The sequence below is a fragment of the Balaenoptera physalus genome (assembly GCF_965194825.1).
Source record: "Balaenoptera physalus genome assembly, chromosome: 4".
NCBI lineage: Eukaryota > Metazoa > Chordata > Mammalia > Artiodactyla > Balaenopteridae > Balaenoptera > Balaenoptera physalus.
In genome coordinates, this window is record NC_138891.1 from 120,293,884 (window position 1) to 120,309,588 (window position 15,705).

General features: G+C 40.5%; 1 long non-coding RNA gene across 1 annotated transcript in view; it reads left to right on the forward strand.

Moving 5' to 3' along the window:
- LOC309660143 overlaps positions 1-15,705 on the forward strand; it is a 76,403-nt gene that overhangs the window by 55,461 nt on the left and 5,237 nt on the right. Inside the window, exon 2 of the long non-coding RNA XR_014263198.1 lies at positions 5,488-5,585. This is a non-coding gene — a long non-coding RNA (uncharacterized lncRNA). The remainder of the gene's footprint in view (positions 1-5,487; positions 5,586-15,705) is intronic.

Consider the following 15,705-nt stretch of genomic DNA (forward strand, 5'->3'; position numbering starts at 1 on the left):
ATTTTTTTCTGCAGCGAGACATCAAGAACCTCAAATTCACCGGGAACACTATAGCCTTTCCAACTTCCTTTTCCCCTCTTTAAAATTTCCCTTGCCATGTGGGCACTTGCACGTGGCTCACTATGGTTGCAGACCCCAAACTGCAAGTCTCCGCTGATCATGAATAAACCCATCTTTGCTGGAGAAACATCTGAGAGTCTGTTTGTTTCAGGTCAACATGAACAAGTAAATTGTAAGTTGTTAAATAAGAGATTATTATTTCACTTATCTTTGGAGATTATTTTGACTATGTGGTGGAATAATATGTGTTGAGATGTAAACTGGTACTTTTTCCTTTAGCATTTCCTAAATCCAGTTTTCTCCATTTCAACAGTTAGGTATTCTGCCTACATTGCCGTAGGGAAGGGACAACACAGATAAATCAGATTACAAAAGAGGTAAATTCTTGACTAATCTATTTCTGTTTCCAGTAGTCAATGGATTTGGAAGATTAGATAAAGTGTTGTTTTTTCTGCTTCTTATTTTTCTTGGCCAGAGAAGAAAGAAAGTGAGAAGGCAAACAAGAGATTAGATATGAGACTGTCCCTGAAAACTGGAGGTTAACACTTGCTTTTTTGCCTTCTTTGCCCTTAACCCTAGAATGACAGAGATCTTGGATAGGCTTTGGGGGCTCTGAAATTGAGGACACCTGTGCTGTAGTGTGCAGGGTCTGCTTTTTCCCTGCTTCTGAGAGCCAGTCGTCACATTTTTAGGAGTGGTGTGAGCTTGTTGGCATCACACGGGTGACTTGAAATCAGCCCTGGCGAGAGTGTTCCTTTCTGAAAATTGTCAAATGCTCTTCCATCCCACCTTGGAGAGCTGGTTGTTAAACATTTATCAGTACCCTCTGGACCTGTGCCTCCATTCCCAGGTGGAGCCTGGGAAAGTATATGGACTGCCAAGGACTGGACACATTCTGAAATTGCACATCAAGTGTAAAATTTGTGGTGTGATGTGTCCAGGAAGATGGGCTTCAGTCAACCACCCAGGGCTCCTGCCTATCTTTTTGTGCCATGCAGAGGAGTAGAACAATTTCTCTGCATGCACGAGTAGGACAGAGGTGGTAAAGTATCTCAGACAACCCTAATAATTGACCTGAAGCCCCAGAGTGATATGGAATTGCAGATGAATGTTTTCTGAGCAACTTGGAATGGGCATGGAAGTGATTGAATAAGGGCCAGTTTTGAAGGGTCTTGAAGTTGAGGCCAAATGACCTGCCAGAAACCTGAGTGGATCAATGACCTTAAACCAGATAAGCAACATGCATCTCAAAGAATGCTGGTTTCGATAGATGACAACCCTACGTCTCCAGCCTACTCTCTTCACCCTTCACAACTATATAAGCTCCTGGAACTTAAACTTGATCTCAGGGTGAAAGAAGAAGGTTTGAGACTAGGGTGGAACATGTGAGTCACCCACGTTGGGTGCAGAATTTAATGGGGTACCAAAGAACTCACTAATCAAGATAAATAATATTTTAATGCAATATATGAAAACTCAAAATTAACATAAAAGTGCACGGTGAAAAAAATGTCAAAATTTTAAGTGACCACAAGGTCAGTATCACCTAGTTTTCCTTTCATTTCAGGCTCTGCTATGGCTACTAGGGGAACTGTTACTGATGCTGCTTTAGTCTCCTCACTCCAGTGGAGGGGAGGTAGTTGTGGGGTGGCTGGAGAGCTTTGTATTGCATGAGATTTAGTTTCTGAATGAGAGTTTGAAATAGATAATGAACTGAATTCCAGAAAAATAAAATTCTATCTCTTGCACATGTGACTTGTGGGCTCAGACTTGCATTTCGTGCACATACATTCTGCTTTAAATTATCCTTGCATCTATAATTAAGTACTTTACAAATGTTGTAATATATTTTCATGTGGGATTAAATATATGGTTACTTGTTAGTAACAGTTGAGGTCAGGGAGGATTTATGTTATTTTTTTTAGGTGGTTTCAAATCTGTAGGTATACAGGTATACTTTGTTTCATTGTGCTTTGCTTTATTGTGCTTCACAGATGTTGCATATTTCACAAAATGAAGTTTTGTGGCAACCCTGCATTGAGCAAGTCTGTTGGTGCCATTTTTCCAACAGCATTTGCTCACTTCGTGTCTCTGTGTCACATTTTGGTAATTCTCACAATATTTCAAACTCTTTCATTATTATTACATCTGCTATCAGTGATCTTTGATGTTACTATTGTAATTGTTTGGGGGCACTACGAACCGTGCCCATATACGATGGTCAACTTTTTTTTTTTTAAGATTTTTTTTGATGTGGGCCATTTTAAAAGTCTTTATTGAATTGGTTACAATATTGCTTCTGTTTTATGTTTTGGTTTTTGGCCGCGAGGCATGTGGGGTCTTAGCTCCCGGACCAGGGATCGAACCTGCACCCCCTGCATTGGAAGGTGAAGTCTTACCACTGGACCGCCAGGAAAGTCCCTAAGACGGTGAACTTAATCGATAAATGTTGTGTGTGTTCTGACTGCTCCTCCGACTGCCGTTCCCCGTCTCTCTCCCTCTCCTCAGGCCTCCCTATTCCCTGAGACACAACAATATTGAAATTAGTCCAGTTAATAACCTTACAATGGCCTCTAAATGTTCAAGTGAAAGAAGGCATGTTGAAAGCCGAGATAGGCCAAAAGCTAGGCCTCTTGCACCAAACAGTTAGCCAAGTTCTGAATGCAAAGGAAAAGTTCTTGAAGGAAATTAAAAGTGTGGCTCCACTGAACACATGAATGATAAGAAAGTGAAACAGCCTTATTGCTGATGTGGAGAAAGTCTTAGTGGTCTAGATAGAAGACCCAAACTAGCCACAACATTCCCTTCAGGCAAAGCCTAATCCAGAGCAAGGCCCTAACTCTCTTTAATTCTGTGAGCGATGAGAGAGGTGAGGAAGCTGCAGAAGAAACATTTGAAGCCAGCAGAGGTTGATTCATGAAGTTTAAGGAAAGAAGCTGTCTCCCTAACATCAAAGTGCAAGATGAAGCATCAAGTGCTGATGTAGAAGCTGCAGCAAGTTATCCAGAAGATCTAGCTCAGATAATTAATGAAAGTGGCTACACTAAACAACACATTTTCATTGTAGACAAAACAGCCTTCTATTGGAAGAAGATGCCGTCTAGGACTTTCATAGCTAGAGAGGAGAAGTCAATGCCTGGCTTCAAAGCGTCAAAGGACAGGCTGACTCTCTTGTTAGGGGATAATGCAGCTGGTGACTTTAAGTTGAAGCCAATGCTCATTTGTCATTCTGAAATTCTAGGGCCCTTCAGAATTGTGCTAAATATACTCTGCCTTTGCTCTATGAATGGAACAACAAAGCCTGGATGACAGCATGTCTGTTTACAACGTGGTTTACTGAATATTTCAAGCCCACTGTTGAGAGCTATTGCTCAGAAAAAAGATTTCTTTCAAAATATTACTGCTCATTTACAATGCACCTGGTTACCCAAGAGCTCTGATGGAGATGTATAACGAGATTAATGTTGTTTTCATGCCTGCTAACACAACATCCATTCTGCAGCCCATGGACCAAGTACTAATTTCAACTTTCAAGTCTTATTTTTCAGGAAATACATTTTGTAATTCTATAGCTGCCATAGATAGCGATTCCTCTGATGGATCTGGGCAGAGTAAATTGAAAACCTCCTGGAAAGTATTCATCATTCTAGATATCATTAAGAAAACTCATGATTCAGGGGTAGAGGTCAAAATATCAACATTAACAGGAGTTAGGAAGAAGTTGATTCCAACCCTCCTGGGTGACTTTGAGGGGTTCAAGATTTCATTGGAGGAAGTAACTGCAGATGTGGTGGAACTAGCGAGAGAACTGGAATTAGAAGTAGAGCCTGAAGATGTGACTGAATTGCTGTAATCTTATGATAATACTTTAATGGATGAGGAGTTGCTTCTTATGGATGAGTAAAGACAGTAGTTTTTTAAGATGGAATCTAGTCCTGGCAAAGATGCTGTGAAGATTGTTGAAATGACAACAAAAGATTTAGAATATTATGTGAACATAGTTGATAAAGCAGCGGCACGGTTTGAGAGGTTTGACTGTAATTTTGAAAGAAATTCTACTGTGGATAAAATGCTATCAAACAGCATTGCATGCCTACAGAGAATTCATTTGTGAAAGGAAGAGTCAATCAATGTGGTAAACTTCATTGTTGTCTTATTTTAAGAAATTACCACAGTCATCCTAACCTTCAGCAACCACCTCCCTGATCAGTCAGCAGCCCTCAACATGGAGGCAAGACTCTCCTCCAGCAAAAAGATTACAACTCGTTGAAGGCTCAGATGGTTAGAATTTTTTTAGAAGTAAAGCATTTAAAAAAAAAATCATTTATTTGGTTGCGTCAGGTCTTAGTTGCGGCAGGTGGGCTCCTTAGTTGCAGCTCGTGGGCTCCTTTGTTGCGGCAGGTGGGCTTCTTAGTTGCGGCAGGCAGGTTCCTTAGTTGCGGCTCACCGGCTCCTTAGTTGTGGCATGCAAACTCTTAGTTGCGGCATACATGTGGGATCTAGTTCCCGGACCGGGGATCAAACTTGGGCCCCCTGCATTGGGAGTGTGGAGTCTCAACCACTGCGCCACCAGGGAAGTCCCAGTGGTAAAGCATTTTTTAATTAAAGTATGCACATTGTGTTTTTAGACATAATGCTATTGCACACTTAATAGACTATAGTATAGTGTAAACATAACTTTTCTATATGCTTGGAAGCCAAAAAACTTGCATGACTCCCTTTATTGGGATATTCTCTTTATGGTGGTGGTCTGGAACCAAACCTGCAATTATCTCCAAGGTATGTCTGTACCTGTGTGTATGTATACACAACTCTCTTTGTATATTTAGTAGTTTATTAGTCTGCCAGATTTTCTGGTACTAAAGTTAGAGTCACTGGTCTATAGTACTTATGATTCCCTTCAGCAATTTGTCAAAAATGACAGACATATATTTTGACCAACAATTCCATAAATTCATGCTTCACTTATTTTCTGTGTTGGTCAGCTTCCATCTATTATCAGCCTCTGCCAGTTCTAGTAGGAATAAAAAAAAAAAAGCTGACATTTTATTGGTTTAAGTATGTGCAAGGAACTTTGAATATTCTGTTACATGCATTATCTCATTTAATATGGCATCTCCATAAGAGATGGACTATTAAAATGTCCATATACAGATGAAGAATCTGAGGCTTAAGATGGTCACATGTCTGCCTGGCTCAAAGCCCGTATGTATACTCACTGTGCCAAATTGCCAAATCTAGTGTCCTGATGCCTCACGATGGGGTCCACTGATGTCCCCTTCCCTCAGCTTGTGGATGTGTTTTCCTTTTGTTTTAGACCTAGAAGACTGTGCAGCATTTCTAGTTCACAGGAGTTACATTATTTCTATTTGTTCTTGTGAACATAATGTCTGATGAAATATTAAAACTATGTTTCTCTATGAACAGTAACTCCAAAAAGAATGTCAACCGATAGTGCTGGTGATGAAAATGAATAGAAAATGAGAAAGTAAAAGAAAAGACATCATTATTCTTAGGCACAAAATGTAAGATTTATGGAACAGATGACAGACCGCATTGATGTTTGTGAATTGGATCAGGACTCTCTCATTTGCAAGTATCAGAAAACCCACTCAGGCAAGGTCTTGAGAGCTGAACTGCTGGTGCTGTGAGGGTGGGCCAGGATCTGGAGTGGCAGGAAGCGCTGGAGATGCAGGGATGTGAGGGCCACATGAGCCAAGTCCAGAATAGGGGAGCAGTCTAAAGGTCAGGGCTGCAGGGCAAGAGTAAGGTTACAGAAAGAAGGCAAGATAGATGACTAGGGTATGAGGGGATGGAAATACACTGGGAAATGGGGCATTTTCCCTCTATCTCTTTGCCCCAGGTGGGATTTCTGGCAGTGCCTGCATCTCCTCTGTGGCTCCTGCTGTCTATGATGATGCTTGCCATGGTTCCAGGTTCTCCTGGGTGACCCAGCCCTGGAGCTCCTGTAATACCACCTCCTCCTTTGGTTCCTCAAGCCTGCTGGTGTCAATCAGAAGCTTTATTCGGCTTCTCAGCTTTTGCCTCACTTGTGTTATCAATTTCCTACACACAATTCCCTCTGATTTAAATATTCAGAGTGGTTTCTGATTCCTGGTTGAATCTTGACTTATACACTGTGCTGCTGGTCTTTGACCTTTATAAACCTAGAACCCAATAATACTTTAATCATTAGTGGCATACACATATAGGACCATTAAGAACACTTAGCATAACCTTTTTCTTAAAGTGCCATATTTTGAAGCACTTGAATCTTAAAGTAAGAGGTACCTGCTATATTTCATAGTCAAAAAAGAACAATGAGGTTTTGGTAAAGATGAATCTAGAATACACATATGGGATGGGCTGAAGACCAGAGGTCTGAGCATGTTGGCATGAGAAGAGAAAGGAACCATTAGAAATGCTGGGAGGGTCTTTGATTGAATCAAGATCCTAGTGGTGGCATTTTGGGGTAAGAACATAAATGGGGAGGCAAATTTCTTCCTAAGGGATAAATAAATGGAAGGGGAATAAAAGGGATGGTGTTAGTTGAGAATGTTTTTTGCAGTAGATTCAATGAAGTACTTCAGTATGTCTAAATGGAAACATAAGTTTGTAGTGGAAGTCACCCAAATGAATTCCCCAGCAAAGCCCAAAGTAAGCAAAAACTTTAATCTTTCTGTTTTCTCTCTTTCATTCTTAAATGTGCTTATGTATGATTATTGTCAAGTGAACCAGTTGATTCTTTAGTTGGTTTTTTGGTGACATTCAGTGTCTTTTTAAAGGATCTTTTTGTATTATAAATATGGCATTTTGTAGATTTTTGAAATCCCAGCTCTCCCTCCACCACCCTCATATTTGCCTTCACTCTTTTGCCCTTTCCTTTATTTAAGTGTATATGCTATTCTGTGCTCATTGCTTGGATAGGAATGTGGAAGGTGAAGATTTGGTGAAATCAAACTGGCTTTCATTCTCTCCCTGGCATTTATTTTCCAAAATGCTAAGGCCCCAAGAAAATAAAAAGGCAGAGCTGGGGATAAGAGCAGGGTAGATCTTCTCCAGCAGATAGAAACATTTCAAATGAATTTGTAGTATCTGTGATTAAAGGTATCTCTGCCTTGCTCCTTAGGAAGAGCACTGGAGAGATGGTAAGATCCCATCTGTTTCTGTTTCCTGATTGGATTCTACTTACACACTCGTGCTGCCCAGTTTTGATCTCTATAAACTTAGACCCTAATAATACTTTAATCGTTAAATGTATACATATATAGGACCGCTAAGAACACTTAGCACAGCCATTCTTTGAAGGTACCATATTTTAGAGGAAATGTGGCACCTTAGACAATCACACAGATGTCCTGTACCCCAATATGATATTGATGTAGAAAAAGTCTTAACCCTTAGAAGTCTCCCAGTAGTAGCAGAGATTGTGTTGGACCTGAAGGAGCCATGCAGACAGGGATGAGGCATGTCTCGATATTCCCTGCCTGTACTAAGGACCAGAAGGAGGCAATGGACATGTCAGTAAATGCCACTAGGCTCAGATGACACACAGGATCAGATGATCTTCTTTTGATGCTTAGGTGCCACAGAATTTAAACACACCTCAGGAAAAAGGGATAGGAAGCCCAAATTAACTGAGATTAAGAAAAGGAAAATAGTATGGATGTTCCTAAAAAATTAAAAATAGAACTACTGTATGATTTAGCAATCCCACTTCTGGGTATGTATTTGGATACCCAGAATTGAAATCAGAATCTCAAAGAGATATTAGAACTCCCATGTTCACTGTAGCTATTCACAATAGCCGAGATATGGAAACAACCCAAATTTCCATCAACAGATGAATAAATAAAGAAAATGTGGTATATACATACAATGGAATATCATTCAGTCCTAAAAAAAGAAGGAAATCTTACCATTTACAACAACATGGATGGACCTGAGAGCCATTATGCTAAGTGAAATAAATCAGTCACAGAAGGACAAATACTCCATGATTCCACTTCCATCAGCTATCTAAAATAGTAAAATTTATAAAAGCAAAAAATATTAATGGAATTGTGGTTGCCAGGGGATGGGAGAAGAGAAGAGGGGCAGTTGTTGTTCACTAGGTATAAAGTTACAGTTATACGAGCTGAGTAAGTTCTAGAAATCTGCTGTACAACGTAGCACCTGTAGTTAGCAAAATAGTATTGTGCACTTAAAAATTTGAGAGGATGGATTTCATACTGTGTTCTACTCCAAACAAAAACAAACAAACAAAAAACCCCAAAAAACAGAAAAAAAAAAAACTAGACACAAGGAAACATTTGGAGGTGATGGATATATTTATTACCTTGATTGTAGTGATGATATCATAGTTGTACACATGTATTCAAACTCATCAAATTGTATACATTAAATATGTGCAGTTTTTTTGTCTATCAGTTATGCCTCAATAAATCTGTAAAAAGAAAAAGAAAATAAAAAAAAGAAGGAAGACTACTTTTTTCAGTTAATGTTTGGATTGTCCCCAAATCATTTATTGAACGATTTATCTTTTTCAACACTTGAAACACTCTTATGACATACTAAAGTATTTCATATACTTAGGTCTATGTTTGGACTTCCTTTTTTATTTTAATGAATTTTTTAATCAGTTCTTGAGCAGGAACTGTGTTATTCTTGATATTGTAGCTTTATAACTTATAACCAGTAGGGCTGGTTCTTCCATGTTACTCTCTTTTTTTCAGAATTTTCCCGTTTATTTTTGCTTGTTATATTTTAATATAAACTTTAAGATTGGCTTCTTTAGTTCTAAGTGTCGCTAGTGTTTTTACTAGAATCAATTTAAAATTATGGATTAATTAATGGAGATTTGCACCTTTATTAGGTTGATTTTTCCTATTCAAGAATATGGTATGCTTTTACATTTTTTCATGCTTATTTTTGTGTCCATTACTAGTATTTTAAAGCTTCTTAATATAAATTTTGCACATTTTTTATTAAGTTTTCTGTTATGTGTATTAATTTGGGGTCTTGGCAAGAAAGAGATAGCAAATACTCAAATGAAATAATGGAGGAGAGTTTAATGAATGGGCTCTTTTCAAAGGTGTGGGAAAGGGTTAAGAAAACTCAACAAGGGACATTGAAATATCCAAAGATTAGTGACAGTGGAGAGTAGCAAGAGGGGGAAGGAACGGTTACCAGATATTGGAGGGAGCACTTATAGGAGAGAACTGCCTTACAAGAGCTGTGGGCATCTGCAGAAGGACAAGGAAAAATCAAGGAGGAGATACCTTGACCTTGCTCTTCACTTACCATCTGGTTACCTTCCATGCCCTCCCGTTGGACAAACCCAACAGAAACCAGAGAGCAAGGGAGACCATTGACATAGCCCACAAATGTCAGCCTCCTTGGACACAAAGTAGAGTAGAGAAGGGTGCAATGGACTGAATGTTTGTGCCCCCCCATTCATATGTTGAAATCCTAACCATGAATGTGATGGTGTTAGGAGGTGGGTACTTTTGGAGGTGATTAGTTCATGAGGATGAAGCCCTCAAAAATGGGATTAGTGCCTTTATAAAAAGGACCCTGAGGGCTCTTTCACCCTCTTTCTACCATTTGATGATTCAAGGAAAAGTTGGCAGTCTGTAACCTAGGAAAGGGTCCTTACCGGAACCCAGGCAGGCTGGCACCTTGATCTCAGACTTCCAGCCTCTAGAACTGTGAGAAATAAATTTAGGCTGTTTATAAACCACCCAGTCTATGGTACTTTGCTGTAGAAGCCTGGACTAAGACAGAAAATGGTACCAGTAAGTGGGAATGCTGCTCTAACAAATACCTAAAAATGTGATTGAAACTGGGTAATGGGTAGAGGCTGGAAGAGTTTTGAGGTGGATGCTAGAAGCAACGGAGATTGTTGTGAATAGATTTTGAAAGGTGATTCTGATGAGAGCTCAGAAAGAAGAGAGCTGTAGAGAAAGCTTCCTTCTTCTTAGAGAATACCTAATAACTCATGAACAGAATGTTGATATAAATATGGACAGTAAAGGCTATTTTGATCGAGTCTTAGATGGAAATAAGGAATAGGTTATTAGAAACTGGAGGAAAGGTGATCCTTGTTATCAGGTGGCAAAAAATTTGCCTAAATTGTGTTGGTGTTCTAGTATTTTGTGGAAGGTAGAACTTGCCAGTGATGAAATTGGATATTTAGCTGAAGCGATTTCTAAGAAAATGTTGAAGGAGAAGCCTGGTTCCTCCTGACTGCTTATAGTAGAATGTGAGGAGATAGAAATGCTTTGAAGATAGAACCATTAAGCAAAAATGAACCAGAGCTTGCAGATTTGGAAAATTCTTAGCCTATTCATATTGCAAAAGGTAAGAAAGTGTGTTTGGAAGAGAACACTAAGGGATGTGAACCATGGAATTAATCAACCATCTCAACAAAAGCCAAGAGTAGAGATGGGATTATACCAACAGAAGAACTGCCAGCTGGGACTGGCTGAGGAAATGGGACAAAATGAGGGAAGTCTGTCAAACTTCTTAGATCCTACAAGACTGGACCATAGAACTATTTGACTACAAACACGTGCTGTTCTTCAAGACAAGGGAAGAAGACCCTGAAGGCGATTCAGAAGATCGTCAGGGTTCACTCCTAACACAGGCCCAGAATGCTTGGGTCCAGGGGACAGGACTATATCCACCTTGATTTCAAAGGGTGGGACCAAAGCTCAGTGGAGTCCTGGAGGTGTGACCCCCCATCCTGACAGAGAACCATGGCATGGGTGGAGCCACTGCAGAGAGAAACAGCACAGGCAGTTCCCTGCCAAGCTGCAGGGTGATAGTGACACCCCAGTGGGTCTAGAAGGTGGTACCACCCTAGTGGGACTGAAAGGTAGAGTGTGGAGCCAAAGAGGATTATTTTCGAGTCTCAAGATCTCATGCAGTTTGCCTTGCTAGGTTTTGGGCTTGCTAAGGACCCATTACTCCTTCCTTCTTTCCTTTTTCTCCCATTTGAAATGGGAATGTCTGTCCTATGCCTGTCCTACCATTGCATTTTAGAAGCACATGACTTGCTTGATTTCATTGGTTCACAGCTGGAGAGGAATTTTGCTTCAGTATGAGTCTCATTCATATCTGATTTAGATGAATTTTATATGAGACTTTGGACTTTAGAGTTGATGCTGGAATGAGTTAAGACTTTCGGTTACTGGAATGGAATGAATATATTTTGCATGTGAGAAGGATATGAATTTTTGGAGCCAGGGCTGGAATGCAATGAACTGAATATTTGTGTCTTCCCAAAATTCATATGTTGAAATCCTAACTGACAGTTTGATGGTATTAGGATGTGGGGCCTTTGAGAGGTAATAAGGTCATGGGGGTGGATTTTATAAGGGATTAGGGTCTTCTGAAAGGGACCCCAGAAAGCCCTCTAGCCCTGCTTCTGCTGTGTGAGGATAAAAAGAAATCGTCAGTCTGCAGCCCAGAAGAGGGCTGTCACTAGAACCTGACCACGCTGCCACCATCATCTCCACCTTCCAGCCTCCAGAACTGTTGAGAAACAGATTTCTATTGTTGATAAGCCACCCAGTTTATGGTACTTTGTATAACAGTTTGAACTGACTAAGACCAAGGGTAAAGAGTGGATCTGAAGGGGCAAATGACAGATATTTAGTACACTACATATTTTATCTTTTTGTTAATACTGTACATGAAATATTTTGTCATCTCTCTCTGGTGTGTGTGTATGTATGTACTTCTGCCATCCTGAACTTAAACTCTAAGGGAGATAGGTGATGTTCAATTATACAAGTAGTCACAATAAATGTGCTATCATAGGGGAGATAAAGGGTTCCTTGAAAGCTTTAGTGGGTAGACGTGATGAAGTCTATGGAGTCATAAATATGTCCTGAAAGAGAGAGGTTTTGATTGATATCCTAAGGATGATAAGGTATTAGACAGGTGAAGGGGCGATAGTGGTAGAGTATGGTAAAGAGAAACTGGAGGTGAAGGAGGTTTTCAAGTTAGATGAGGAATTTGAATCCTTCTTCGTTATTTACTTGCTGTTGGACCTTGGGTGAATTACCTAAGTTCTCTGTGTCACAATTTTTCCATCTGTAAAGTATTTGTAATAATACTCACCTCACAGGGTTGTTGTAAGAATTAAATGCGAAATGCATTTAATTTGGGGGGGGACAGTGCTTGGCAGATGATGAGTGCTCAGTAAGTGTTAGCTAGTGTCGTTAATAATGTATAAGGAAGACCTGCAGTCAATAGAGGGTGAGACCCATCAGATGAAATCCATCAGAGTGTGTAGTGGGAGAGCATTAGAGGTTCAAATGGAGATGAAGAAAAAGATAAGAATTTGGAGAATTCGTGACTTGATAATAAGTTTGGGCACTGTTCTGAGGGCAATAGGAAGTCTCCCCTAACACAGGGAAGTTACATGATCATAGGTCTGTTTTAGAAAGTGCTGATACTCACTATCTATGTCTCTCTTCTTCTTCCTGGGCATACTACCAAGCTACATTTCCAAGCTCCCTTGAAGTTAGGGGCCTGCATTGTGGCCAAGGGGATGTATTAGTCAGGGTTCTCCAGAGAAACAGAATCAATACCAGGATGTGTGTGAGTGTGTGCGTGTGTGTGTGTGTGTGTACAGAGATTTATTATGAGGAATTGGCTCACATGAATATGGAGGCTGGTGAGTCCAAAATCTGCAGTGCGGGCTGGCAGGCTCGAGACATAGGGGAGCTGATACAGATGAAGTCTGAAGGCAGTCAGTTGGAGAATTCCCTCTTGCTCAGAGAGGCTGCTATTTTTGTTCTATTCATGCCTTCAACTGATTGGATTGGGCCCACCCACATTATGGAGGGCCAACTGCTTTTCTCAAAGTTCACTGATTTTAAAGTCAATATCATCCAAAAGCACCCTGAAAGTTGACATGTAAAATTAAACATTACAGGGGGTGTTAAGCAGAAGCAATGTGTGCCCCTTACAGGCTGGGCCTTAAACCCCAGTCCTCCATGCTTGCTTTCTTTGCTTCTTGGCAGATGGGAGGCAGAGGATCTGGAATAGGACTGTAAATCCTGGGGGATGAAGGAGCCACTAGATGGAAGGAAGCTGGGTCCCTGAAAGACTAGATGGAACAGAGCCTTTATTCCACCTCCATCTCTCATTGAACTGTGACACGTGTGAAAGATAAGCATATGTTGTGTTAAGCTTTGGGATTTGGGGGCTTGTTTATTAAGCTGAGAGTCAGGAGTTCTTTGGAGAGTGCTGTTGGTGTGCTGTTCCTCCTCCCCCTTTCTTTGGAAGAGGGAAGAGTGGCAAGGAATGCTTGCATCTTGTGGAGTTTGAGAGAGGAAGTCATGTTTTGATTCATGCCTGAGGAGTCTAAAGGTAAGAGATCCCTCTTTAACAGAGGTCCCAAAGGCAGTTAGTGTATCCTGAGGCAGTCATTCTGGCAGCAGTAGGGAGAATGTGTTGAAGAAGGTAAATGCTAGAGTCAGGGAGACCAGTTAGGAATTTGTGGTTCAAGTCTAGGCAGGAGATTATGTTGATCTGGACTAGGTTGGTGCAGTGGGTGTGCAGAAGATGCCTAAATTAATCATGCTGTGATTAGTAATAAATGTTCAGTGCCCTACCAGATTATCTCAATGCAAACTCCAAATTTCTTTTTTTTTCCAGATGAAATTGACATTGATTGATTGTTTGGATTTATTTCACAGTAAAGGAAAATTTATGAAATATGATGGTCTTTCTGGTTTCCTATTTCAGGTCCAATTAAAAAAGAAGGAGTCTTAGGCAAAGTTGAGGTGATAATGCTTAATTAGGAGGCACATCATAGTGCAGCAGGAGAGAAGGAAAGAAATGAGGCAGAGAAAGATGCAAATTTGAGGTGATATGCCAAGTTGGCCACTGCTCTGTGGCTCTAAAGAAAAAGTGTGCCTCAGAATAATTCATCCGTCAGAAGTAGGATTAGGAAGGAAATTTAGGCCAGCTCACTGATACCTACTGTCTCTCTGGGTTAAAGGTTAACCCACAGGGAATTTACTACATCATCCTGCATCCTCCCTAGGGTATTGCTGTGAGTGACGAAGGAAAGCATGAGGAGAGGAATGGACAGTCAGAAGCCATTGGTGGAGGAAGGGAGAAGAGTCAGCAGTCTGCTGGAGGAGAGGCAGTTAACATACCTTCATGAGAGGGTTTCTGAGGGCCTGCGCCAAAAACCCTTTAGAGAAGAATCAGCCTTGGATACCAGAGGGCAGTGATACAAGATCACAACTGTACCCTGGGCCTGACCTAGCAGGAGAGGCGGTGAGCAAGGAAGAGAAAGGAAGCCAACTTCATCCTACTTACCTACTGCAGACATCCAAGCCCAAAGCATGTTGGAGCTGGGAGAGGGGAGAAGTTATAACTTGAAATGAAGGTTTCAGTTATGTGATTAGACTGGACTGGACTGGACTTTTTACTATCTGAATGAGGGCAGAGGATTTTTTAGTTGAGCAGGACCATAAACAAACAAACAAATAAATAAAAATTTGAAAAAATAAAAAAGGAAAAAGCAAAGCAATATTTTCTTGGTATTTTGTCCAGGGTGGACATTAATGAGTCTAGAGAGCAAGTTAAAAGTCTGTTTTTAAAAAAATTTTTTCTACATCATCATATCCATCTTGTAAAATCAAGTAGGTGTACTCTTAAACATTCTGCTATATTGCTATGAAGATCTTCCTTATTTGGCTCTGTTAAAATGCTGCATAAGAAGACAAAGACATCCATCAATTATCACTCATGATGCCCACGGTCTGAATTATTTAATACAATTTGCACCACTTTATCAAGCAGGTTCCAGCTATAATAGGGACTCAGGGTTAATAAGATATTCTAGGGGTAGGAATTATAAAAAGAATAGTACGGACCCTAAAACACTGGGTTGTCTGGAGTAAAGTGTGTATTGGTGGAATATTTGGGCAACCGAAGTGAAGGGGGATGCTGCTGAATCTGGCCTCTGTACCCAATATTGAATTAAATCTTGGAGACAGAATTTTTGGTGACGTAGAAAAGAATAGCTTTATTGCCTTGCCAGGCAAAGGGGGCCACAGTGGGCTAATGCCTTCAAAACTGTGTGTCCTGACCCGGAGCGGGTAGGAGGAGTTTTATAGTAATGGTTCAAAGAGGGCGTGATCAGCTCACGGACATTCTTCTGATTGGTTGGTGGTGAGGTAAGTGGGAGTCAGCATCGTCAACCTTCTGCTTCCAACTGGGTCTGGGATCTGTGTGCTTGTGGGCAGCATACAGTTAACTTCTCCCACCTGGTGGGGCTTTCAGTATCTGAAAAACAGCTCAAAGATATTGTTATGTGTATCCTTTGAGGGGGAACCAGGACCTTGCCCCAAGGCTGCACTATTGTTTCTTTCTTTTTTTTTTTTTCTCTGTTAATATAGTTTTTTTTTTCTTTTAACATCTTTATTGGAGTATAATTGCTTTACAATGGTGTGTTAGTTTCTGCTTTATAACAAAGTGAATCAGTTATACATATACATATGTTCCCATATCTCTTCCCTCTTGCATCTCCCTCCCTCCCACCCTCCCTATCCCACCCCTCTAGGTGATCACAAAGCACCGAGCTGATCTCCCTGTGCTATGCGGCTGCTTCCC